At 39.5% G+C, this 27,326-nt stretch overlaps 1 pseudogene; it reads left to right on the top strand.

The window, feature by feature from the left end:
• LOC139738054 (scavenger receptor cysteine-rich domain-containing protein DMBT1-like) overlaps nt 1-27,326 on the top strand; it is a 140,629-nt pseudogene that overhangs the window by 85,851 nt on the left and 27,452 nt on the right.

Raw genomic sequence — 27,326 nt, 5'->3', positions numbered from 1 at the left:
AAATTTCACTTTTTTCTCTGTATCTTGGAAATTGTTCAAGGTATCTTCATGGAACATAGTGTATATGCATCTACTGACTGGCAGTGGTTATCTAGGGAATTTAGGGTTCATGGGGTCAAAGGTCAGGGGTCAAAGGTCAAGGGCAATACTTTAAAATCTTACTATTTTCCTTATATTTATGCAATGCCAGCAGGATTTTTTTTTTTTTTTTAGACTTGATGTATGCATGTCTAACCAATAGAGTTTCTCTGGGATTTTTTTTTTGCCAAGAAGGTCAAAGGTCAAAAGGTCAAAGATCAAGTGCTGAACTTGCTTTTTTCTCCATATCTCGGAAGTGGCTCAAGTTATCTCGAAACTTAGTACATGCTGAATTTATGTATGTTCTGCCTGACAGTGCTTCTCTTACAAATCAAAGGCCAGATGAAAATGATAACAATTTACTGTTCAATACAGAAATTGCGCTTTTTCTCCATACCTTGAAAATTACTCAGTGCATAAACTTATGAAATGGTCAAAGTCAAGTTAAAGTTATTAAATCCCCAAATACATGCTCTCCTATTCATCCAATTAAACATAGGTCAAGGAAGGTAAACATTCAATACATTTGTGACAAACATATCATTTTAATATTTTGCCAATTTTGTGAAAATGTAATCACACATTGTCCACATGTACTATAGACCTATTAGGAGAATCATGCATTATGGCGGAGGCATACCAGTTGCCATAGCGACATTTCTAGTTTTTGTCTGTCTTCAAGATCTGTATCATTTTTGAAGTGTCATGGAATGAAATAGTGTGTGACATTTACCGGTAGTTGTTTTACCATGTTTTTTGTTTTTGTTTTATTGTTTTTAGTTTCCCATGGCACACCATGACACTAGTTGACTTTAAAGGGATGGTACAGTATTGGTGGAGATGAGAATTGGGCTTTTAACTTTTTGTGAGATACCGAAGAAACACTTATGAAATAGTACAGAGCATACCATTTTAAGAGGAATTCAAAGTTTATTTGATGAAAATCGGGTTTGGAATGACTGAAACATCCAAAAACGAAGTAAAACAAAGCGATCGTAATAAAAGGTGGGTCTCACACTTTATTAGAATCGCTCTGTTTTGGATATCTCAGCCATTTCAAAACCAATTTTCATCAAATAAACGTTGAATTCCTCATGGAATTACATGCTCTTTCATATTTGATAAGAGGTTTCTCATTATCTCATCAAAAATGTTAGAAACCTGAAATTAGATCTCAACCAAAACTATACGATCCCTTTAAGTTGAACATTTTAGCTGTAATGTTGTGTCTAACTTGTCCAGTGCATTGAAGTTTCCTTGAGCTGATTTATGTATAATATGTTTGTGTCACTTTTTTCGTGTGATACCAAACGCTTTTTTTTTTTTGTAATGTAAATTCACCTTTCTAAACCTTGATTTAAGTGAAGTATTGGGTTTCATCCATGGTTTAGATGGCCCTTTGAAGAGGCCTTTTGAAAGGACAGTGCTCTGTGATTCCAAACATGGCCAGCTATGATTTTCTCAGACTTGCAAAGCTGTATCTAGTGAATAGATAGTACAATGTATGGGGACATATACACTTTTACACTTGATACCTATATACTAGTCAAGTGGTGGTGCGAGGATAAGTGAGCTTAGATGGATGAAGGTCAGATCAACTAGTCGAGTGTAGCTTAGTCATACAGAAGGTATGTACAGTATATGCATGGGTGTATCCATAACAATACTCAATACAGGGTCCCATGGTACACACATGTATGTAGAGTAGTATAAACTGCACTATCCCTTGTAATGTTGTGGTGGCTTGTGTACAGAATGTAATGAATACTGAAATGTTTTCTTTCTTGCATTGCTCTTCATTGCATGTGTTATTCTTTATACACATTTTACGGTAGGTGACTCCCAATCTCATTTGTCACAAGGTAAACAGATTTAAAGGGAAAATTATAATGGTTATTATGATGACTTTGTAACTTCTTGTGGATTTGTGATGCATAGTCACATTTTCTGAGGGAGGGACAAGTTCAAGTTGGTTGTTTTGTTGTTCTTGTTCTTCCCTTTTGCCTGTTCATTGGTTAAGATGGGGATTCTGGTTTGACATTTTTGGGAGATAATTAGAAACCACTTATATGAAATATTAAAGAGCATTTAATGGAATACCAGTTTTGAAATGAATGAGATATCCCCCAAACAACAACAACAAACAAACAAAGTGGTCCTAATAAAAGTTGGGTCCCACCTTTAAAGGATCACTTTGTTTTCTTTTGTGTATGGATATCTCAACCATTGCAAAACCAATTTTTATCATTTAAACTTTTAATTCCTCTTAAAATTGTATGCTCTTTCATATTTCATAAATGGTTTCTAATTATCTCCCAAAAAGTTACAATCTGAATTCCCAACTCAAACAAAAACTATACCATCCCTTTAAGTCATTTCCTTCTTTCTCCATTCTTCTGATTCCCATCTTCTCGATAGATTATTCCACGACTGTTCGCCTCGTTGGTGGCAATCATGTGTTCGAAGGCAGGGTTGAAATCCAGGCGAATGGTCAGTGGGGTACAGTTTGTGATGACAACTGGGACATACAAGACGCCCAGGTAAGGACACTGCCTTTAAAGTGTACCCATACCCTGATGATTTTGTTTTCAATATTTGTAGAATGTACTTGAAACATATGCCCTCCGCAAAATATAGAATTTTTTGTCAGTCTGATTCTTACTTCTAGGGATTTGAATGTAAACTTTGTAGAGTAGTAGGAAAACAAAATTGTGTTTAGATAGACTAGTCTATAAAGCAATTCTTTCAATTGAACGATCGTGCTGTTGATATTTTTTCCAAATACATCTTGAGCAATATTCATTCATTCATTCATTTATTTCCATATCAAAACATAACATATACAAATATCAGAACACAGTTGCCTTGGTACATCTAGTGATATGCAGTGCATAGGTGCGATGAGCAAACCAACTGACATGGAGTCTCGGTGAATTATTTAAGGACAAGTTCACCGTCATGTACATGTGGATTAAGTGAATGCAACAATATTAGTAGAACACATCAGTGAAAGTTTGAGGAAAATCTGTCAATCTGTTCAAAAGTTATGAATTTTTAAAAAATAAGTATCTGCGCAATTACTGCTGGATGAGAAGACTACTACAGTGTGTGATGTCACATGCGTACAACGATATAACAAAAATAAAAAGAGAATTTCTCAAAATTGTACTTTTTGAATAAAGTGCACATCTCTTGGACTTGTTACTGATGTATGTTAAGGATAATATTATTCCCCTTGTCTTCTGAAAGAGAGAAGTCAAGTGTTCTTTTGTTATGCGAGAAAAGTGAAAATAAGGTGAATTTTCTTTATACTTTATTTATACCGTTGAACTCATGTGACATCACAAGCTATAGTAGTCTTCTCATCCAGCCATGACTGAGCAGAAACTTAAAAAATTCATAACTTTTGAACAGATTGTCGGATTTTCCTCAAACTCTCACTGATGTGTTCTACTTATATTGCTGCATTCACTCAACCGACATGTCTATGAAGGTGAACTTGTCCTTTAAAATGCATGGACTTAGTAGCTAGAATGCACACATATCAATACGGGCACTTATGGAGCAGAACTTAGACATGCGGAGCACAAGTGCCAATTTGATGCCAAATTGAGATATGTGATATAATGAAATATGTATACTTTCAGGGGCTATTACAGTTGAATTATGACTGTTTTTGTGTACCGGTATTCTAGCTGTACACAAATTGGATTTTCAGGTTATTGGTACACTTTGAATCAAACTTCCACAATGGCTGAGAATTCCTGATACTTTGCCAATTTATCATTGAAAGTGTTTGTTTTTTTGTCTCTCTGTCTCTGTCTGTTGCAACCCAGATAACAACATACAATGAATAGCAAGATGAATTATCTCTTACTTCTGACATTGATCTTCTCACGTCTCCAGGCCAGATGGAGGATATGTTGTGCAAAAATTGTGTATTTTTATTGCTGATGTTTTCATAGACTTTAAACCCAAAATGTCATAGGCATTTTTTTACAGACAGCAGTGTATAATTGCAACTCTTAATCTGGATGTCCTGATGCAATATCTCTGTCTAGTATACTCTAGATCACTTTAATGATTTTTATAGTGCATTCTGTGATATCCCAATCAATGCCATTGAAATGAGATATAGATTTTTAACAGTGCGAGTATCGGCACCAAATCAAGTTGACAGCGCCATTTCAAGCATTATTACCTGTACCCACTGAATAGATTCAAACAGTGATTTCTTTGGGGGTCTTTTCCCAATTCTTTTTTGCCTCTGGCAGGTTGTATGCTCACAGCTTGGTCTTGGAGAACCCTTTGCAGCAGCCAGGAATGCTGCATTTGGGCCTGGCTACCTGCCGATCTTTCTGGACGACCTGGCGTGTAATGGAACAGAGCCCACTCTTCATGATTGCGTGAACGGAGGCGGCTTGACTGTCCACAACTGCCACCACAATGAGGATGCAGGCGTGGTTTGCCAGCCTGAGAGTAAGTCTGCAGAATTTAACTCTTTATGTGCCTTGGTGAAAGCCCCTTTGTGTTCCACATTATTCTGAGACAGCAAAGTAGTCATGCCTTGGGAAAGCATTCTGTTTTTTAAATCTATGTAAGTTTTTTTTTTTTTTTTTAGTAACCCTGGACATGTAACAAGTGATGTAGTCGAGAAAATGGCGAGCTTTGCTTCGATGTAAATTGCATGACAAATCCATGATTGTTTTTTCTGTCAGTGACCAGTAGCTATTCATTATTGTAGAGGCATGACTTATGCACACAAAACAGTGACAGAAACTTAAAATTTACTTGCAAATCCAGTTGTGAACACAACCTGTTAGTCAAATACCACCTAAAATGCAAGGTACATGTGACGAATGGAAAACGATTTCATTGTTCTGTGGCTCTTGGTGATTTATTGATCAGTTTGGGCGGGTTTGTACGTTTTAGCAGAATACATAAACTTGGCATGGCGTTGACTGAGTTGGTTGTGTGAACGTGGCACATAAAGAGTTCAGATGAATGTAGCCATGCCATGTTTCTGCTGAATATCTTTTTTTTTCAGAGATAGCCAAAATCAGTAAAAAATCAGATAAACAAAGGTAGAGTAATGTCAGGGTCAATAGATATAATCAATTTCTGTTTGTATGGACATCATTGGTTTAGAACAAAGTGTTATCATTTGTACATCAAAGTTCTGTAAATTTCAGTGTGATATTACAACATCAGCAATCAGCTTATGAGTAATGACATATCTGACTGTGTAAAAAAGAAAACACTAATGTAATGTTATACAAATGATGCACAGGACACAGTGGATCAGTGAGAATTGGATGTACGAGTTTAACTTTGGAACTGTTTAAACCCACTCGCTACGATCGTGGGTTTTAGACTGTTCCAAAGTTAAACGAGAGCATCCAATTCTCACTAATCCACTGTGTCCTGTGCATCCATTGTATAATATTTCATCAGTGTTTTTCTTTATAGGCCTGTACATCATTTGTGTTATAAAATGGGCCCGTAAATTCATGAAATACAACCATTTTCCCCATCATGTATCCGGTACACCTACAACACTATACAAGACTTGAGCCATACGTTCAGGTTTTACCGGACGCATGGCTCAGTGTGGATCAGTAAAAATCAATGCATGACAATTGACCAATCAGATTGCAGAGATTCTAAAGCCCATTTATAAGAGAAAATAATGTTACCGGAATGAATGCAGGGTTATTATGTTATATCCAAATATTAGATTATGCTGTCATTGCTCTGTTTTGCAGTCCGTTTGATGGATGGAAATAGTGAGAATGAGGGCAGGCTCGAAATCAAGTTTAAACAGCAGTGGGGCGCAGTGTGCTTCGCAGCACTTGACCTGGCCAGTGGCCACGTAGCCTGCCGCCAGCTTGGCTTTGGGCCAGCCATCACTGTCTACCCAGCCTCCCAACACAGCCAGACCACGGACCAGAACCCAGTGTTCTTGCAAGGGGTCCAGTGCCTGTCTGATGAATCCTTCTTGGGCCAGTGTCGCACCACGCCACTGACGAGCGACCCTCAGTGCCAGCAGGTGGCTGTACGTTGTGCCCCTTCCAGTGAGTGTTACACCATACTCTTGTGATTTTCAAATCAATCAATCATTTCAGCTACATGTTACACTAGAGTTGTTAAGTTTGTGAATTCGTGCATCGAGTTGGGTCAATTTTTCATTGTGGCTACTACAGTACTAAAACACTGATGTGCTTGTATACATTGTTGTAGGGCAATTTGTCAATTAGTTGCAATAAAAACACAACGCAACACAAGGATTTATTCATATTAGTAATGATTCCGCAGTATCCACTGCATGCTATAAGGATTAAAACTATCACTGGCTGTCTGGCAGTAGCTCAGTGGTTTGTTGAGTGGATATAACGCCTGTCCGGTGTTTAGGAGATCGTTGCTTTAAATCTAGTCTGACTCTGTATGCCCATGATTTTCTATCATGGCTATGGGTACTACTAAAACACTGATTAATCTGTGCTTATTTGCGTCGATTTAGGGCGATTTGTCAATCAGTTGCAGGACACTGGTAATGTTCAAGATACAGAGGAACACAGTTGATAAAGTTTCATACTTAAAGATACAAGGAAAGTGTAGTGTGCAATCAACTCAACTATTAGGTACATGCACTGTTCTTAGCGTGAGCCGTGACAGGAAATATGAATTAATTCCACAAACTGGAAAATGCACTGTGTTCCCTTTCACACTCCTGCTCCTTTTCAAATCTGTGCAGGGCATTTGCATGGGTTTTAAATGAGTACTCTTTATCAGTGCTGATAGAATTAAAGGAAATTCACTCATTTGTAAACAGAGAGTGTATGAACAAAGTCAAATGTAGCTTCAATTCCAATCATATTTTGTTTCAAATGGCAAATTTTTTCAGTTAATGTGAAAACAAATCTTTGAAATACAGTATATTTGAGAATAAGTATATGAATCTATTTGATCAAAATCATTGATTTATTGGAAAAGAAAGACCCACATATATGACAAACTTGTCAAGGTGTGAGCAACTCAATAAATTGGACTTGTTAAAGAAAAAAAAGAAGAAAGTACACACCGGTAATAGAACACAGAAGCACACACACACACACATACACACACACAGTCACATGGTGAATTGGTAAACTGCATTAACTTTTTTTTATTAACATTGCTATGCCATCATTTATCTGTATATGAAACTGCTCATTGTTTGTTTTGTTTTGGTTTTTGTTTGATTTCTTTTTGGGGGATTCTGGAATGATCTGGATGATTAGTGAGACTGATTAATGGAACCAGTCCGTATGGAGGGTTAGTACAGATAAAGCAAGGGGGCTCGTGGGGTGGAGTATGCGACTCGGCGTGGACCCTCGCTGACGCCAACGTAGTGTGCCGCCAGCTCAGCTTCGCCGATGCCGTGGCAACCAATGCCACCCTGGTCGCTGGGACAGATGAGGCAGCCTTCCCCGTAATCTCCAGGCGCAACTTCAACTGCACTGGTGCCGAGAGGGCACTTCTCGAGTGCGAGAACCGGGATGACACCGCATGTGGAGATAGTTCCACTGGAGTATCTGTCACTTGCTCTCCCACCGGTGAGTTGTTCCCCAGGTTTGGCCTCCTTCCCCCTCCCCACCCCTGTAAATAGAAAAACAGCCCCCTCTCCCGTCCCCCCGATCACTGGGCACAAAGAATGATTGGATGGTTATGAGAGAATTATTATGTGTATGGCACTCAGCCCTGTGCAACTGAGTATGAACTTGGTATATACAGTGTAGCAAACAATTATTTGGACACCTGCTGAAATGGTGCTCAAAAATGATACTAATCAAATTATGAGGGATAATTGACCCTGTTTAGCGGAGACATCCGTAATCATGTCAAAGTGATTATTTGTAAGCAACAAATTACATCACATTTCTACTTTTGTTGAAAATGACATGGAGCCCTCTTGTATGGTTAAGTGTCCTAGTATTGTTCTACCAAAAGATAACAGTATTCCCATGTACAATGTATATCTATTTCCGGGAGAACTTTACCTTTATTTTATAAACCGCTGCTGTTCATTTTTCTTTATCTTCACTATTTTGAAGATGTCTGTATATTTTTTTTGGGGGGGTCACTCTGTTTTTGTACACATTCATGTTCATTTATCTATTTATAAGGATATTTTGTTGTTATTGCTTCTGAACAAAGCATACATGTATCACAAAATACAAAAAAAAAAAACCAAAACAGTAAACTAGTGTTTCACAGTGCAAAGTGTGTGCACATACTTTAAAACCAGACATTTTTGTGTGCATGAAACTTTTTGTGGATTTTGGGAGGAGCCAAGATTGTAAAAAGTGAAATGAATGCAAAAAGTTTCTTGGTACACAATTTATTGAACTGCAGTATTTGGCAAGTCATGAAAGTCTCATGCTACAAAAAAGGCTGTTGGCTCCAATTCTCGAAAGTTTCATACCCGGTACTACAAATGTTTTTGGTTTTACAGTTTGAGCTGGAAAATAGAAATTTAGGGATAAAAGTCATTTGTGGCAGAGATTTACTACAGTTTACTTACTTCAGTTTACTACAGTTTATGTTTCAAGCTTTGTGTGTTTTGTATGTTTTTCCTTCTAAATTTGCAGTGTGTTTGTTCGATTCTCTCTCCCTCTCTCTTCTCTCATTGAATATTAGTGCGACTGGTGAATGGCACCAGTCCGTACAGGGGGCGAGTTGAGGTGCTGGTAAATGGAACGTGGGGCACTATCTGTGATGATATGTGGGATATGACAGATTCGCAGGTAAGCTCTCACTTACTCAGTTCCACTCGCACTTCTGGTAAGACGATGCAGTTAACCTTTTAGCCACTGAAGATTCTGTACATAAAAAGCCTATGATTACCTGGAAGGTACACAAGTATTCCTCTCTTTGACAAATTTCTTAACCATATAAGATTATGTTTATTTGAGAAGCCTGAGACTTTACCAAGAGAATGGTGTGTTATAGAGGGCTTCTCATCTCTGCTCAACCTCCATAAACCATCTCCATCTTGACTGCACTCCTCCAAAGCCTCTTATCTTCTCATCCCCAAAACTAAAAGATCATGGGGAGATAGAGCATTCATGTCAGCAGCTCCCTGCTTATAGAACAGACCCCCGGATTCAGTGAAGGATTATGACACTGTCTGTGACTTCAAGAGAAAACTAAAAATACACATTTTGACTAATACTTCTTTTGGAGGATGAACATGTTACAGCTGTAGGAACTTATGTAGTATACTGTCAGATTGTGTATTTTGTTATGAACATTAATTGGGAGTGCCTTGAGCACTTTTTGATGAATGGATATTGTGCACATTATAAATGTCTATATTATTATCATTATTATCATTATCATTATTATTATTATTATTATTATTATTATTATTATTATTATTATTATTATTATTATTATTATTATCATCATTGTTGTTATTATCTTTATTAAAGTATACAATATCATCTATGATTAATTGATGCCCCACAAGTCACCCACTTAATAGTATTCCAAATGGCAGACTTCGAGCCTAAGTAACATTTTTACAGGGCGCATTTGAACTTTTGACCTTTTTGTGTGAGTACACACTCCTTGACTTGGCTGCTCTTAGGTTGCACGTGTGCTAGCATTTTAGCATGAGGGGTGAGTGTAAATGTGTGATCAAACACCAGGCTTCCAGGGTTTAAAGCATCCTGGATCCTATAAGAGGTTGCAGCCTACATAGCCAGTTCACAGTTAGCACTAGTCTTCAATGACCTCTCCAACCACAGACTTTGCAAATCATGGAATGGTCTTCAAGAAGAGCAGTTTAAAACAGCCATGTAGGAAGCGGTCATTTACGTGTCAGTGCTGCTTGAATGGCTTTTGTTAATGTTGCTGAAAAGAATACACATTCACCTGTAAATACCAATCTGCATCTGGTTCATTTATAACACATTTGTCTGGGAGCTCTATCTAGGTTTTGAATACCTCAGTTGCAAATCCATTTCAATAGAAGGTCTGCAATGACCTTTATCTGCACATGCTCAGATTGGAACGGTGAACTGGCTTATTGATGATGGGCAGGCCAACTTCCTGGAAAGTAGTGACTAGTAAACCATTAAATTGAAAACATAGTTCTGGTAAGGGTTTGAGAACCTGTCTGGCACCATTTCATATTTGCTTGCAATATATTGAAAGATTCTACCAAGAGACTTACCTGGCTGACACAATTCGGCAGGATGATGAGTTGTTTTGGAGTATTTTGAGATCAGGCGTGTGGTGGGTTTACTGACTTTTATTCCAGAAGGATCCAGACTAACTTGGTCTCAGGGAAAACCCAGCCCTATTTCAGACAATTTACATGCAGTTTGTGATCGACATATTGTATACATAGGTGCTTGATAGGCGCACATTAATTTTGCATGCACGCCAAAGAGGTTCTCTGATGCGCGCGTTGTATCAACTCGGCCCATAACTGCGACCAGCCAGAACGCGAAGAGCTCCCAGAGTACAACACTGTACAATCCAGAATGACAACTCGGCCCTGCCATCAAAGCAAGGCCGAGTTGTCTCCGAGTCCAAGTTAGGCTGTCCCTGATGGGGTAAGTTCTAAGATTTCGACTCCCGTGAACCTTTTTGGTTTGAGAATATTTCACATTTTTGTCATTACCCAATGAATATCTTGTTATTTCAGCGTTATTCCACACATTTCTTAGGCATAGATGTACATTTGGGAGCGAAATTTGACAATTTTTGCAGGCGTACCAGAACTATTTTTTTTCTTCAATTGTTATTAAAAAAAGGGGGAATGGAAACATATACACAAATTAATGACATCTACTCAGATCTTTCTTGATTTTGTGATTGCTGTTTGTTCAGATTGTGTGTCGCCAGCTTGGCTACGGGTACGCCCTGAACTATCACTCGGCAGACACATTCGGTGCGGGCACGGGCCCCATATTCTATGACAATGTACAGTGCACCGGCAGCGAGCGGCTTCTCTCGCAGTGCTCCAACGGAGGTCTCAACCAGCACAACTGTGATCACAATGAGGATGTGGGTGTGTCATGTTCCCTATCTGGTAAGAGCTACAAAACAAGAGGTGGTTATTTTCGGCAGTCTTTTTTCTTTTTTAAACAGGATGCCATGTTATCTACCTGTTGAAGACTGGTCCTGAGTATGCTTTGTGCAGGTGTCTATGGAAAATGTGTGCTATTACAAAATCAGTTCTTCCGCAGCGGGTTGACATCCAGTCAATGCTGTCTTTCATACTTGTTAATTGTTTCAGTTTCGTAGAAATTATAATTTGTGTTTGTTTGTTTTGGAGTTTTGTTTTTGTTTTGGAGTTTTGTTTTTGTTTTTACTTTTTATGTGCTTTTCCAGCATACGGGGAGCTTCATTTAATATCTATCAATCAATCAATCTATCCATCCATCCATCCATCCATCCATCCATCCATCAATCAATCAATCAATCAATCAATCAATCAATCAATCAATCAATCAATCAATCAAATCAGAACTCCTTTGAATGTTTGATATCATTCTGTATGTTTGTTCGATACCTAATGAATAGTGAAGATTGGAACATTGCATTTTATATGTATATGTAGACAATAAACAGCAATTTCATTGTACTTGCAGACTGGTTCAAATGTGCTGGGATGCCCTGTAAATCTTTGATTCATTTTTTTAGGAGAATTTTTCTATGAAAGTCTGGATGATAATGCTCATTGTCATTTAGGCTATTGGCATTGTGATGTTCAGGTATTTGACCGCTTTGTCTAAAATAAACTGTGCCCCTAATATTCACTCACATTGGCCAGAGGTTGACATGATAAGGGAGTTCACGGTTGTGATTTGCGCATGTGCAGAACAAAGGTCAAATGAGAATGTCTATGTATTTGCCACTGACTTTAAAACATAAAGAAGTCTCGAGCATTTATGAGAATCTGAATTATGTCAGTACAATGTATATGTTTCAGACTAAATCAGAACATTCAGGTGTAGGTCATTCATCAACACTGTTTAGCATACTGAAAAAATGAGGAATTTTCGCGTGCATTTTAATTTCGAGAATTTCGCGAGCACCAAAATTCGCGAAATTAAAATGCACGCGAAAATTTTTGTCTACACTACATGCATTGAACGCCAGTGACAATTCACAAAAATTTCATGCCACGAAAAAGGCTGTCGGCTCCAATTCGCTAAAATTTCATGCCGCGAATATATCATGTTTTACAGTAATCTCTCCATGCACTTTCTCAGCATTGATTTAATACAAGATGACATGCTTCAAGAAGGAATTCTTGATCACAACACATGTCCATGTGATTTCAAAGTCTGTGGTGTAGGGGTCAAATGAGACATGCATTAACCATGAACTCCCTTATTCTGAACCCTTCCATCTCATGTTGCATATCTGGTAAACTATATTGACCTTTTGTAACACCCGATTATTCATTAGTTCATCTCTTTCACGATACCAGGGGCTTTAGTTAGTGCCATCTTTCACATCTGTTACTGAATAAGCCATTATTTTTACAAGGGTTTAATTTTCGCAAATTTCGCAACTCACAGTTGGATCGCAAATTTTACAACACGTGAAAATGTCTCCTTACGCTCTGGTAATAGTACATTAACGTTAGCATTGGCGTCAATTTTCAAAAACAACATCTCGCAAAAATATCTATGATCTCCTCTTTTGCGAAAATATCTGTCCGCGAAAATAACAGTAAATACAGTAAACATTGTAGTGAAGAAATATATCTTATGTTGGATTTTGGTCGTGTTTTATTTCAGCATACAATTGTAGGGGCTGTTTTTGATAGAATACCTTTTTTGCATAATGAAAAGCATGTTGATTGTTGATAATGCTAAAATTGCTGAGAGCAGATATCTTGTATGATAAACAGCAATTCGTTCCTTTTTTTGTGCTTTATGATTGGCTGAAAAGATCACGATAGTCATAAAAACTGAAGACTCAGGCAGATGGGATGAAGCTTGGCAATGGGTTTTCCAGTACAGCTGTATGGTTTTTAGATATCTTTCACCTTTTCCCTTCGCAGACAGCGCAACAACCTCAGTGCGGCTGGCAGGTGGCCAAGCACAGAATGAGGGTCGCGTGGAGATCTTCTGGCAGGGAAACTGGGGCACCGTCTGCGACGACGACTGGGAGCTCAATGACGCCCAGGTTGTCTGCCGCCAGCTGGGCTTCCCGGGGGCCGTCAGTGCCCATCAGGGGGCCTACTTTGGTCAGGGCACAGGGAATATCATCCTGGACAATGTGCAGTGTGATGGGACAGAGGCGACCATCCTGAACTGCGTGCATGCAGGCATTCTCAGGCACAACTGTGGTCACTCGGAGGATGCTAGTGTTGTTTGCAGCACGCAGGGTAAAGATCCCACCTTTGGCATCAAGAATAGTTCTAAAGGAGACCTCCAGTTGATATTCAGCCTTTTGCATATGAACATCTATAAATTGATTACACTTGGTACAGAGTTTCAGAATTGATAGTGATTGGGATAAGGAATACAAATGTTTTCAAAATTCATAACAAATCACAGTGAACAAGGATGAGGACACAGCAGATTCACATATTAAAGACTGCATTGGATGCTCAAGGAAGCAAAACAAAAGAAGATAGCATGCATTTTAAACGTGTGAAGCAGGTGGCATTGTGATGGGATAATATTGCTGTATTACTGGAATGTGTGAGCCTCTATATCATCCTTGCTTAGTGTATTATATTTTGGTCTCTTCAGAGTATTGATGTAGTTATCTGCTCCAGGATGGCAATGAATTCAACGAACCGGTACATGGCACTATCAATTTTGTGCTATCTGATGTGTAATTAATTATATACATTGTCTGGAATGCCCCTTTAACACAGGAATATGACCTATTACAGAAAAGAAGTCAATGGGACTAAGCTCCTTTTGTGATACTTTGGCCAGGTGGTCAGCACCACTCCTGCTCTTAGAGACTGTATGTACATTTTGCAGGCTTGCAGTTGAAAATTTTTCTGGCAAATTCTGAACCGGATTATAACACTGAACATGTTGAAGGCACAACTGCTTCAGCCTTCACTGCTTTACATCCCGCTGCATCTTCCCCAAATTCACTGTCCTTCTCAGGTCATACCTATTTCCAGCAGAAAAGTACTCTTCTCTCTTGCACTTACCTTGATGCTTTTCTATTTACTACCCTAATTTCTTCCTTCTGCTCTTCCAAACCTAAAGTGCCTTCTTTCCACACAGTGTTCCATCCTCCCGGGACTTCACCAATTACAGCAAAAGAATTCCCACCTGTCCATTTTAGGGCTATCCACATGGGTAATCCATCCTTATCAGAACTTCACCGTCGTGTAAAAGAATGGGTGATTTCAAGTTCGGTGCTATAGTGCTAGAGCTAAGTGCTATCTCCCAAATAACTTAATGTCTTAAATCGAGCTCCAACACCGCCAGTCAGATTAACACAGCTATACCGATCACAATTATTGATGCCCAGCACTAGGTGTTGGAATTACAGCACCGCGAAGTTTGCGGGATTTGCCTGAAGAAAAAAGTGATTGCGTGTGATTACAGTCAAATATTAACAGGTGCAGCTATGATAGTTTTAGACACATAATGAGGAAGACAGACTAAAATGCCACAAATTTCATCTTTCTTTGAAACACAGCTATCTTGATTTTGCTCCCAGGCTTAGATTTATGTAACCATGTCTAGAGTGTTCGTGTACGTTACGTAGGCAGTCATTGCATTAGAATAGACATTGCATGTTAAACGTGCATCTACTACTGAGTACTGAATGTGGGTCTTGCACGGCAACACTAACACCAGCACCAAACTTGAATTGACAAAAGTGATTATCCCCTGGGGCTAGTGCTAGCCAGTGGGGAAAAAAAGCACATAAATCGCTAACACAAACAGCAGAGCTTGGTTCAGCAGACGTCATTTAACACTATGCCCAGCACAAGCAACCGGAAATATGTAGTAACTTTGAGGTCAACGTCCCAACACCGACTGATTTCAAGTTCATTTTTATTGCTGAGATAGGACTAGCACTAGCACTGAACTTGAATTCTCCCAATGTCCAAAGGACTATACACATATTTACCTGTTCTTCCCACAACTTCACCCATTCCAAATGTAAAGAGGACTCGACTTTTGTCCTACTAATTTTGCACTTTTTTTTTCAATTTCATGAGTTCTTCTCTCTCTAGTCCTTATCAGAACTATCCACAAGGTGAACAGCAAACCTCTTAATTCATGTTATTTCATACCACAATGCAAACTTTCAAATATCATACATTGCATGGCTTTTTGACCACTCAGTGGCTGCATTGAAATCATACGTTAGGTCTCCAGAGATTATTTGGGGACAGTTAAAGTGATGCTAAAAGTAAGGACTAAAAGATAGAAAAGAAAACCAGACTGACACCTTATTTCTGATATGTGTTTATTACTACAGTTATAGGATTTTTTTCTCTGTTTTGTTTTGATGAAAGTCTGTTTCATCTTCAGTAATACTATTGTATTTTTGTTTCTCCTGTGTAACAGATGGTGTTAATGTCTCTGCACCCACTAATGGGGATATACGACTCGCAGGAGGACCAGCACCGTATGTGGGTCGCGTTGAGGTGTACCTAAATGATCAGTGGGGCACTGTGTGTGATGACTTGTGGGACCGAAATGAGGGCAACGTTGTATGCCGACAGCTGGGATTTGGAACTGCCCTGGCAGCGCCCCTGAGAGCGGCCTTTGGCCAGGGGTCCGGCCCCATCCATTTGGACAATCTGGGATGTAATGGAAACGAAGACATGCTAATAGACTGCTCACACTCTGGGGTAGGAACCCACAATTGCGGCCACTCCGAGGATGCCAGTGTAAACTGCTCCCTCCCAGGTAGGGCAAACTCTGCAGATTATGTGGCACCACTTTGATAATTACAGCTGACTCCCATTATAACGAAGTCATTAGGAATGGCAGTTTTCTTTGGTTATATCAAAATTTCGTTATAACTGAACAATTAACCACAACAGAAGTACACAGAGCCGATAATGTTGCATTCTGAATTCTTATTTCTTTGTAACCGGAATTTTGTTACAACGGTGTTCGCTATAACAGGAGTGCACTGTATACTCAATACTGTGTTCACACTTCATCAGCCTCCAGATAGTGATATACAGCAATCATTGGAAGGATGCTGTCTTTCTATGGCTGACATTACACACTTGCACTTCTCTTTAATTCAGACTGTGGGCCGTGTAAGGATGACTGGTATACGGGTTACCATAAGGGTCATCAGCCCACATACAAGCATGCACCCGGACTGCATGGATTTGCCTTCATATTTTCCATGTAGGCAAATGTAAAGCAAACAACTGTGTTCGTCTTGACTATCTCGAAATACGTGTAGGCTGCAATTGAACCCGTTGCGTTTGCCTGGAAGAAAGAAGGCATCCTTTCAGGGGAATCACGCAAACAACTGTAAAGAGAAGTCTCCTCATTCCTGGATTAGTCTTCAAGACTGTATTGTTTTAACACAGTTAAAGAAAACGTTTGTGTTTACTTTTCTTGCTTTTTGACTACTTCCAGTAAGGTACAGAACTGGTTCCTTGGTACACATGGTGTGCTGTACAGACGTGATGTGATCCACCTAAAGTGTATGTCAAAGTTGATGTAATAGCAGTGTTATCAATAGGTATGACAATGATGACAACATACAACATAGTTTGATGAAAGTGTCAGGACATTGTCATGAGTGTGAATCATGTATCACATTTTGATGCTCGTTAGTTATACAAGAAAAATGGTTTGGAAACCAATTAGAAGTGAAGTCTAATCCATTTTAATACACTTGATATGACTGCCTCTCTGTATTGACCACAGATTTGCTGAACACCTGAAATCCTTGCCTTGTCTTTTGACATTTATATTTGCATGACACAGAACTTACATAAGAGCTTAATGGTCATGCACTCAAAAGGAATTACAAGGTACCTCCCAGGAATAGCTAGAATGCCTTTTTCTTGACTCACTCTAATGGTACAGGAACCACCACTCCTCCTGTAGTCACTTCACCCTACCCACAGCAGCCGCTAATACGGCTAGCAGGGGGCTCCTCTATTTACGAGGGCCGCGTCGAGCTGTTCATCAACGGGGAATGGGGGACGGTGTGCGACGACCAGTGGGATATCACCGATGGCAACGTGGCATGCAGACAGCTGGGTTTCGGGCGCGCCATCCGCGCCCCCCAGCAGGCCAACTTTGGGCTGGGCGTCGGCCCTATCTTCTTTGACGACATGAGCTGCCAGGGAACGGAGGCATCCCTCCTGGAGTGTAACAACAACGGACTGGGCATCCACAACTGTGGCCATTCGGAAGATGCCAGTGTAGTGTGCTCCCAGCCACATGCAGGTACGCATACCTTATGCACTGGCAATAAGGCCGCACTATTTTAAACAAAAATAAAGCAGTACAGTCAGGGTGTGGCTTAAGCCAGCACAAGCAAATTGCTGCATTGTCTTTCCAACACAGAAAATCACCTGCCCAACCGACATACATAATCATGTATGGGATTATGCAATGTGCTGATTGTCGTTAGGAAATGTGTGGAAACCATAGAAATAAAGTTTAATGTAACGTAGAAAAGTAATGAAGTTTTGATCAGAACAGAATCCCTCTGATTTCTTTTTCTTGTTTTTTTATCATCAAAGTCGGGATGCTGCTTATCTGGCATTGCGGCCTTATCGCTGGCGAATACAGTATATTGAAAATGAATGCTCTGGCTGGAAGCTAATATATACAGTACATGAGGGATGAATGATGACCACAAAAATGATAGCATGGTCTCATTCCCTGCATATAGGCTCTGACTGTCAACACTGTACAGTATTTCGTATCAACCTATGTCAGCATAACAAACCCAGTTTTTCTCATTTGGTTTTATTGTTTCAGTAGATTGAGTTATCTTCCTTCAGGAGGACATGTCTTTAACACTATTATTATATTAGTAGTAGTTGTTTTATTGTTGTTGTTATTATTATTATTTTATTATTGTTATTATTATTATTATTATCGTTATTATTATTATTATTATTATTATTATTATTATTATTATTATTATTATTATTAATATATTATTATTATCTTATTATTATTATTATTATTATTATTGTTATTATTATTGTTATTATTATTATTACCATTATTATTATCATCATCATTATTATTATCATTGTTATCATTATTCAGTCAGCCAAATAAAAGTCACAGTTGCAGTTACATGACATATGACATATGTTGACATGGAAATGGTATAGTTGATGTATAATACAGATGATAATATGGATAGGAGAGTAACACATGGACAAGGGCTCATAAAAGTAATTGTTTTACTGTTGCCCTTTAATAGGCATGTAAGCCCTCATAATCCCTGATATGATGCATTCTCGTATGTACACCAAGTAACATTGTAGATATGAAAATGAACGCATTTACCAACACAGATACATGTATATCTGTCACTGATGATTTGTATCTACATTTGCAAAGGCTCGACAACAGCTCCACCGAGCAATGTCACAAATTGGTCGGTACGACTTGTGAATGGAAACAGTGCGCTAGAAGGGAGGGTCGAGGTCTTCTACGACGGTCAGTGGGGGACAGTGTGTGATGACCTTTGGAGTCTTTCCGACGCTCAGGTTAGAGAGCATGGTGGCATGGTACTCGAACAAAACATTATGCATGTGTAGCGCTGAGCAAGTTCCAGGCAACTGCTTTAACTCGTTCAGGACAGGCTGATTTTGCTGCAACACACATTTCCCATAGACACTTGCCCGAGTATACTCGAGACTCGTCCACAATGGGTTAAAGAATATGATCACCCTTATATGCATGTGGAATAGGTGAATGTAGCAATATTAGAAGAACAAAATCAGTGAAAGTTTGAGGAAAATCTGACAATCCATTTACAAGTTATGAATTTGTGAACTTGCAGTGCAGCCATCGCTGGATGAGAAGACTACTGCAGTGTGACTTCAAGAACTGTAGTAGTCTTCTCATCCAGCGATGATGGCACTGAAACTTCAAAAACACATAACCTTTAAATGGATTGTCTTATTTAGCTCAAACTTTCACTGATGTGTTCTACTTGATATATTGCTGTATTCACTAAATTTATTTGTAAATGAAGGTGAACTTGTGCTTTAAGTCAATAGAAAATCAGTCATGTGTATATGTGGCCTCTGTCAAGAGGTGTCTGTTCGTTTGTTTGTTGGTTGGTCTGTTTGTTTTATATATCTCATATGGCAACAGCAAGGCTTTGTGATCTTATTGAATAATGAACCAAACATATTGGATATTCACAGATCTATTATGGTGCTGATATCGCCCTCAGTGTCAGCACAGTCTTTCTTCTAATTTATCCTATTGTCTTGACATACCCATGTAAACCTGACGTATATATGTCTGGTATCCTGCATTGTGAGGGAAAGTCTATTTGCACCAAAACTACTCACATTTTTTAATACCAGAGATATGTAATCACAACACTCAAGAAATGCTTACATTCAGGGCCCTCCTAAGGAGGGTCATCGTACCAACAAATACTGTCATTCGGCGAATATTTTGCGAGATGCTCGTTTTCGTGTATTGTGCGAGGTGCTTGTTTTTGCGAATTGTGCAAGTCGGGTGCTATTTGTGAATTTAAAAATAAGGCAAAATGTTATCTCTGACCTCCATGTGACTGTGACGTGCATGCATGCATTTCTCATGTGGTATTGTACTCCATAATCTCAAAATTAACCACTCACGAAATTGTTGGGAAGTCCCGTTTCGCAAAAAATTAGACTCGATCGCTAGATATACGCCATATACAGTATATGATGCGGATGGATTTTGTCGGAGTCTAGAAAGGCAATCAAAGTCTGAAATCTTGAAAATTTGATATCATAATTCAGTTATAAACTCTTGTTTATCAGATCTTCTGTAGCTGAATGATTGACATTAGTTTCCAAAATCTTACAACACAGCCCTTGCCTTGACCTTGCTGCTAAGGTCAAGTTAGATGTAGCATTTTCTTCAGACTGCCACTGAGTGAAGGGTTTGATACATCAAAGTCTGGTTAAATTCGAGAAAGTTCCATTAATGAGAAATACCTGTAGAGTGAGTAGTAGCAACAACAATGACGGCAACAAGGATGACAACATCTTCTTTTCCCATGGTAGCCCCTTCAGTGTTGTCACTGCTCTACCAGAGGGCCCTGCCATTATTATTACCCTAGCATTGCCAGGTACTCATTTGTACACATGGGTTTAGAGGGACATGGTGGTTGAGTAAGAACATCTTGTCCAAGGACGTAAGCACTGGATGGGAATCGAACTTGGGTCCTCTAATTGGGCGTTTGGAGTCTTTATCCACTATGCCATAGTGCTCCCGCTGTGTTTATGAAGAAGCAAAAGTTACCTAAGAGTACAGCAAATGAAATACGCTTCTAGCTTCATGGGTCATCTAAATACTACTCTTTCTCTTTGATACAGGCGATGAATTTTATCTCAGCACCAATTATGAACACTGAGAATTCTCCCCCCCCAGCCCCCCCCCCCCCCCCCCCCCCACGTGAAGAAAATTTTGCTTTCACCCCTGCAGTTTCCCTCTCTGCATTCTCTCTGCAGGTCGTGTGTCGACAGCTGGGATTTGGCCCTGCATACGAAGCCACATCCAGGGCACTGTTCGGGCGTGGCGTCGGCCCTATCCTGCTTGATAACGTCATGTGCACTGGGAACGAAGTGTCCTTGCAGGCGTGTGGTCACAATGGAGTGCTGATCCACAATTGCGGACATTCCGAGGATGCTGGAGTTCGGTGTTCCTTGAATGATACATCTGGAGGTGGGTGCATATATCTTTATCCCTTATTTACACACACACACACACACACACACACACACACACACACACACACATATATGTATTATATAAGCTGTTTTTTCACGAGGTGTTTAGTTTTTCGCAAATTCCACAAATCACTGCTGAATCAAGAATTTAACGACACTTGAAAATGTTGCCATATGCTAGGCTAATAGTGCACCAAAGATAAGCCTCGGTGTCAAAACCTTCATTTCACGAAAATGTACGTGACCTCCCCATTCGCAAAAATATCTGTACACAAAAATAGTGATATATTATATTATGTGTTTGTGTGAGTGTGTGTCTGTGCATATCTAAATATAGGATACACAGATATAAAGATATACAGCAATTTCCTGTCATCTCAGGGGTTAATAATTAATTCATTTTCTTGTCATATAGATAAACAGAGCACAAAGCATCAGTTTGGCTAATTGAAAGCTGACTTGCTATACTATAACTTTTTTATTTTATTGGTGACTATGCAGATTTAAGAGAAGAAACTACCCATTGTTGCTTGAATTAAAAAAAAAAAAGATGTGGTTGAAGTTTGTTGTTGAAAATGAGTTTGTTTGTTTGTTTTGCTTATTACATTGTTAACTATGTGCATTTTTGTGGTTGCAGAGAATACAGCGAATGGAGGTGATATTCGCCTAGTTAACGGTGAGAGGCCCTACCAGGGTCGAGTAGAGGTCTTCTTCAGCGGGCTGTGGGGTACGGTGTGCGACGACTCGTGGGACATCAATGATGCCACGGTCGTGTGCACCCAGCTGGGTTTTGGAAATGCCATCAGTGCCCCGGGCTCCGCCCACTTCGGGTCCGGGTCGGGCAGCATCCATTTTGACGACGTCGCCTGCACTGGTCGAGAGACTACCCTGGTTTCGTGCAGCCGTGGGGTGGGGCACAATTGCAATCACGGTGAGGATGCAGGGGTCATCTGCGCACCGCCAGAAAGTGAGTACTCTCAGGTTGCTGTTTTCTTGTCCCTATACCTCTTGTTTTAATCCTTATCCTCACAGGTTGCCCATCCGTGAGCAGTTCCATGACATTTGCTCTTGCGATGATTGCTCCCATAGAATATCGGCACGCTAAGCCAAACATAAGTTCTACCCACAAACATAACCCTATGACCCTAATCCTCATATCAAACTCAAGCTAAATTCCTATCACAACTGTAACCGTAACCATAACCCTCAGTCCTTCAAGAGAATGAGACCAGAGCAATTGTTGCAGGAGCATACAGCTGTATGTCATGTCACCCCTTGAGCTTTGAGATCACCACTGACCCTACCTCTCCATTTTGTTTGCTCACTCCATTGCTTTTATCCCCCCCCCCCCCATACCCATCCTTACCTGTTTAGCTCACTGTTTGAAAACCCAACCTATCCCTTTTGTTTCCATTATTCTATTCCCCCAAACCCTCCCAGGTAGTCCATGCTATGCTGTTATATGTCTGTAGGTCCATCTTAGTGCAAACTTTGATACCATAATATTGTCATTTTGTCTCTGACGAAGATTCAGGTAGAATTTGACCTTCAGGGCACTTGTGACTCCATACTTTTTTTACATGAAATTCTATTTCACTGTGCACACCTGATGAAATCAAAAATTTCATTTCAGAGTGCTGGGAGCAAGACTTTACTGTTTTTGTTTTATTATGTTTGGTTCATTCAAACAATGTCAAGGACAAATATGTAATATATGTACATTGTGACAAATGCAATTCTAACGCAATATATCATCATTTGTTTCTGAAGGCCACCACACACTACGCGACTTTGTTATGATTTTCCAGTCGTACGACCTGAAGATTGGAAATGTGGTGTCACCAGCCTTGCCAGTTTCTTGTCATGTGACTGGGTCTCAGTGCCAGTCGTAGAGATTTGACATATCATATTTTCACAACCAGTATGCGGCTTTCAGCCAATCATGCTACAGTATAATGTACTGAAATCAAAACGGCCTGCATGCAATTTTGAGTCCTGTGACTGGTGGCATGACCTGGCCAATTGGTCCTCTAGACTCTCTAAACTTTCAACAATTCATAACTTTTTTGTATGTCTAATTTTGTTCCCAAATTTTGACTGATATATTTCTCTGGTACTTCTGTTTGTTTGTTTGTTTGTTTGTTTGTTTGTTTTTTAAAGCTACATGATTTCAGGACTGAAACTTGCTTTAATGCGAAATGAACAGAGAGTTTTACACAAGGCTTAAGGCCTTGTGGAAAAATATTTCTCTTTGCAAGAAGCATGATATAGGCACAATGAACATGGTACAATAGCACACAAACACAGAACACACATCAAGTCACACACTTCTTGAGGAGATGGCTGAAAAGATCATATAATAATTTTTTAAGCATGAAAGAATCTTTTAGAGATATTTTGATAATCTTAATTTTTTTTTTTTTTGAACATAATTCCAAAAACACTTTTTTTTCTCTCTGTCCTAAGAGGTAATTTGTTCTGTTGATAGAAAAGGTTCAATGTATCATGAGAAAGTGTAATCAGTTATAGTACATCATAAGAGAAATCCTAAATATGAATTGCATCAAGATCAGCTATCTTTGAATAAGATTGCAATGAGCTGAGCAAAATCAGAGAAAAAAAGAAAAATTCTCAAGGGAAATCAATGATTAAAGGGATAGTATAGTATTGGTGGAGATGAGGATTTGGCTTTTAACTTTTTTAGTCCATGGGCCAGGCCAGATATTGGTACCACCTGAGGTGGCAAAACCTTTTTGGTGTCATTTTGTTTGTCGGGCATAGATATGCTTATCAAGCTATGATAGCATTTCCAAATGAGTAGCTTAGTCATAATAAATTAATTTTAAACCAATTTTGTCTCGTTGTTATATCCCTATACTTCTGAATCGAGACTAACCGCTATACAAAGAAGAGCACTGTCTTCTGTATGTTCACAGGTATTCTGTTGTAAACGCGGTGCGCTTAGTCTTTATTCAAGGCAGCGAAGGGAATATCCAAAGCTTATGATGCAGTGTATATCCCTTTATCTAAAAACAACAACAACAAAAAAGCAAATCCTCATGAATTTTACTGTATTTTTCAATTATTTATCATTTTCCGATGAAAACGCTATGGTGAAAACGCTGATACCACACCAATGTCGCTTTATTTCCATCCAACAATGAAAGATAATGCAAAAACAATGTGCCAGTACACTACAATACATTATAATAAATAATATTGTAAATGAACAGAGTGATTTTCGTTTAAAACTGATGTATTTGTTGAGAGGGTAGTATAAAAACAGTACAGACAATTCCTTTTATTAGGAACTTTAGATATGATAACGGTACATTGTTCTAGATAAAGACTAAGCGCACCGCGTGACAGCTGTGGACATCATAACCCTTTGGATATTCCCTTCGCTGCCTTGAATAAAGACTAAGCGCGCTGCATTTACAACAGAACACCTGTGGACATACAGAAGACAGTGCTCATCTTTGTATAGCGGTTAGTTTCGATTCAGAAGTATAGGGATATAAAAAACGAGACCAAAATGGTTAAAAATTCATTCATTATGACTAAGCTACTCATTTGGAAATGCTATCATAGCTTGATAAGCATATTTGTAAGCCCAACAAACAAAATGACACCAAAAAGGTTTTGCCACCTCAGGTGGTACCAATAACCCATTTTTCGGGTCTTGGCCCATGGACTATTTGCGAGATATCAAAAAACCACTTATGAAATAGTGCAGCGCATACCATTCTAAGAGGAATTCAAAGTTTATTTGATGAAAAACGGTTTTGGAATGGCTGAGATATCCAAAAACAAGGAAAACGAAGTGATCGTAATAAAAGTGGGGTCCCACCTTTTGATAGGATTGCTCTATTTTGGGTATCTCAGCCATTTTAAAACCAATTTTCATAAAACAAACGTTGAATTCCCCTTAGAATTACATGCTCTTTCATATTTCATTTCTCATTATCTCACCCAAAAAAGGTTAGAAACCTTAAGTTAGGTCTAAACCAAAAACTGTGTGATCCCTTTAATGCATAAACAAAATAAAAGATTAAAAAAAAAACCAAATCTGTTTGGTCTTCCAACCCTCCAGCTTCAACCAACCCTCCAGCTGTCCAGAATGGTGCAGTTCGCTTGGTTGATGGGTCAGGGCCATTTGAGGGGCGAGTGGAGGTGTATACACTGGGTCAGTGGGGGACCGTGTGCGACGACCTCTGGACCATACTGAACGCCGTGGTGGTCTGCCGTCAGCTTGGCTTTCTCAAACGCAACCTGGGCGGGCGGTGCCGCGGAGAGGTTCTCCGTGGGTACGGGAAGCATCCATCTGGACAACGTCCAGTGCCTTGGTACGGAGGCTAGACTCATGACCTGCCCCAGTAATGCGGTCGGGTCTCATAACTGCCAACACAGCGAAGATGCGGCTGTTATCTGCACAGTGCCAGGTGAGTAGGCAGACACCGTATATTTAGGAATACTGAAGTATTGCGTGTGGCTGCACCACCAGTGACCCCCCACTCGACATTCTGTGTGATCTATCGCAATCGCAAAAAGTATGAATTCTTGTACAATTTCAATGCAAACTGTGCTTGCAATCAAAATTTTATAAAAGCATAATTATTTTTGAGTTTTATGGATTAAAATCAATTAATAACATGATTTCACATTCGGAACAATGTTACAGACAAATTTCATCCAAAAAAAAACAATGAAAAACAAAGAGTGAAATAACAGAAATATATAAGAAATTCAAAAAACAATAAAATATATAGGACATTTTCTGATGGCACAATTTTTTTCATCTACATTTGCTAAGGATACTAGAAAGAATATTCACACCAAGAATGTGCCTGTTTTTAGCTTTATTCAGTGATTTGTCGCAAATTATCTGATATTCATGCATCATTATTTATAAATTAGCATTAGCATTAATGATAATTAAAAAAAAAAAAAAATCAATTTTGCAGTGTTTTAAATTATATCACAGGCAATGTGTGTGCTAATTTTCGTCATGATCACGCGGTCAACGGCTGAGAGCTGGAGCGGGGACCTGGGCGGCCCCCCCAGCACTATCATCTACTGAAATAGCGGATTGATTTAGTGCTGTGTAATGAACAGCCACTCACCCTCTCAAACAATATTGCGAGAAATATCCTATATATTCTATTCATTTATGATCGAGACCCTCGCTGAGCATGGCTTGATTTAGGACAGAAATGAAACCCTCTGGGAAAATTCCATGCGCTACATCCATTCACTGTCTTGATGGCTTTGTGCATAATTCAGCCTGGATTGACTTATACCAAAGTTAACTCCGATATTACCATGTCCCATTCATACATCATCATAGCCCCAGTTCAAATCCTGTACTTGCTACATCACTGTAATGAGATTACATATTATGCCATATTCATGTGAGAGGACATACTTGCACAAAATCATGTGCACACTCCAGTGTAGTACTGTACAGCGCATCCCAAATAACACTGCAGAGGCCTACGAGCCACTCTTGACTCACCTTTTCTATGAAACTGTACCTCCTAAATGCTTTCTAATTTCAATCATTTCGTTAATTGGTTAAGATGGTCCAATTTTAACAAGTTGTGTATCATTTAAATCTAAAAGCGTGCTTTTTTTAAAACTACATATTTCAAAGTTGAAATTCATTTAGGCCTACTTTTTGTTCATTTTGAGCTGGATACTGTATATATACCGAATATTTCGTGAGGTTTTTATTTTTCATGAATTTCGCGAGTCAGGTGCTGTTCGCAAAATTAAAGACACGCGAAAATATTGACTCTAATCCCGATGTGAATGTGACGTATGCGTGTACACTTCTCTGTTCAGTACAGGACTCCACGATCGAGAATTTAACCACTCACAAAATATATGGCGTATACAGTAGCCACAATGTTTTTATCACCATGTCTGCGCAGGTGATGGTACCAACGGCAGCGTGAGCCTGCTGAACAGCAGCAGGGAGACTGGTGACAGCGAGGGCACCGTGCTGATTTCCATCAACGGTCGGGAGGAGATGGTGTGTGGGAACAGCTGGTCCATCCGGGAGGGGATGGTCGTGTGCAGGCAGCTGGGCCTTGGCTATGCCATCCGCGTGACCAGCCGTCCCTTCGAGTCCGTGAGCGTGGGCCGGACGTGGAACGGGATGGGGCTGAGTGGCATGACCTGCAATGGCACAGAGCCATCCCTCCTAGAATGCCCTGGGGCAAGGTTCCCCGTGGACTGTCCCGGTGGCCTTGTTGCCACGCTTCAGTGTTCAACTGTTGGTATGCACATTTTTATGGTGTTTCTTTTTTATTCTTTCCTTTTCTTGTATAGCTTGCCTGAGCCAAAT

This window comes from Diadema antillarum, unplaced genomic scaffold (assembly GCF_040938485.1).
Source record: "Diadema antillarum isolate AM-2024a unplaced genomic scaffold, OU_Dant_1.0 seq00000720_RagTag, whole genome shotgun sequence".
Taxonomy (NCBI): Eukaryota; Metazoa; Echinodermata; class Echinoidea; order Diadematoida; family Diadematidae; genus Diadema; species Diadema antillarum.
Note: the sequence above shows the minus strand (reverse complement) of the source record. Positions and strands in the feature narration are given on the sequence as shown.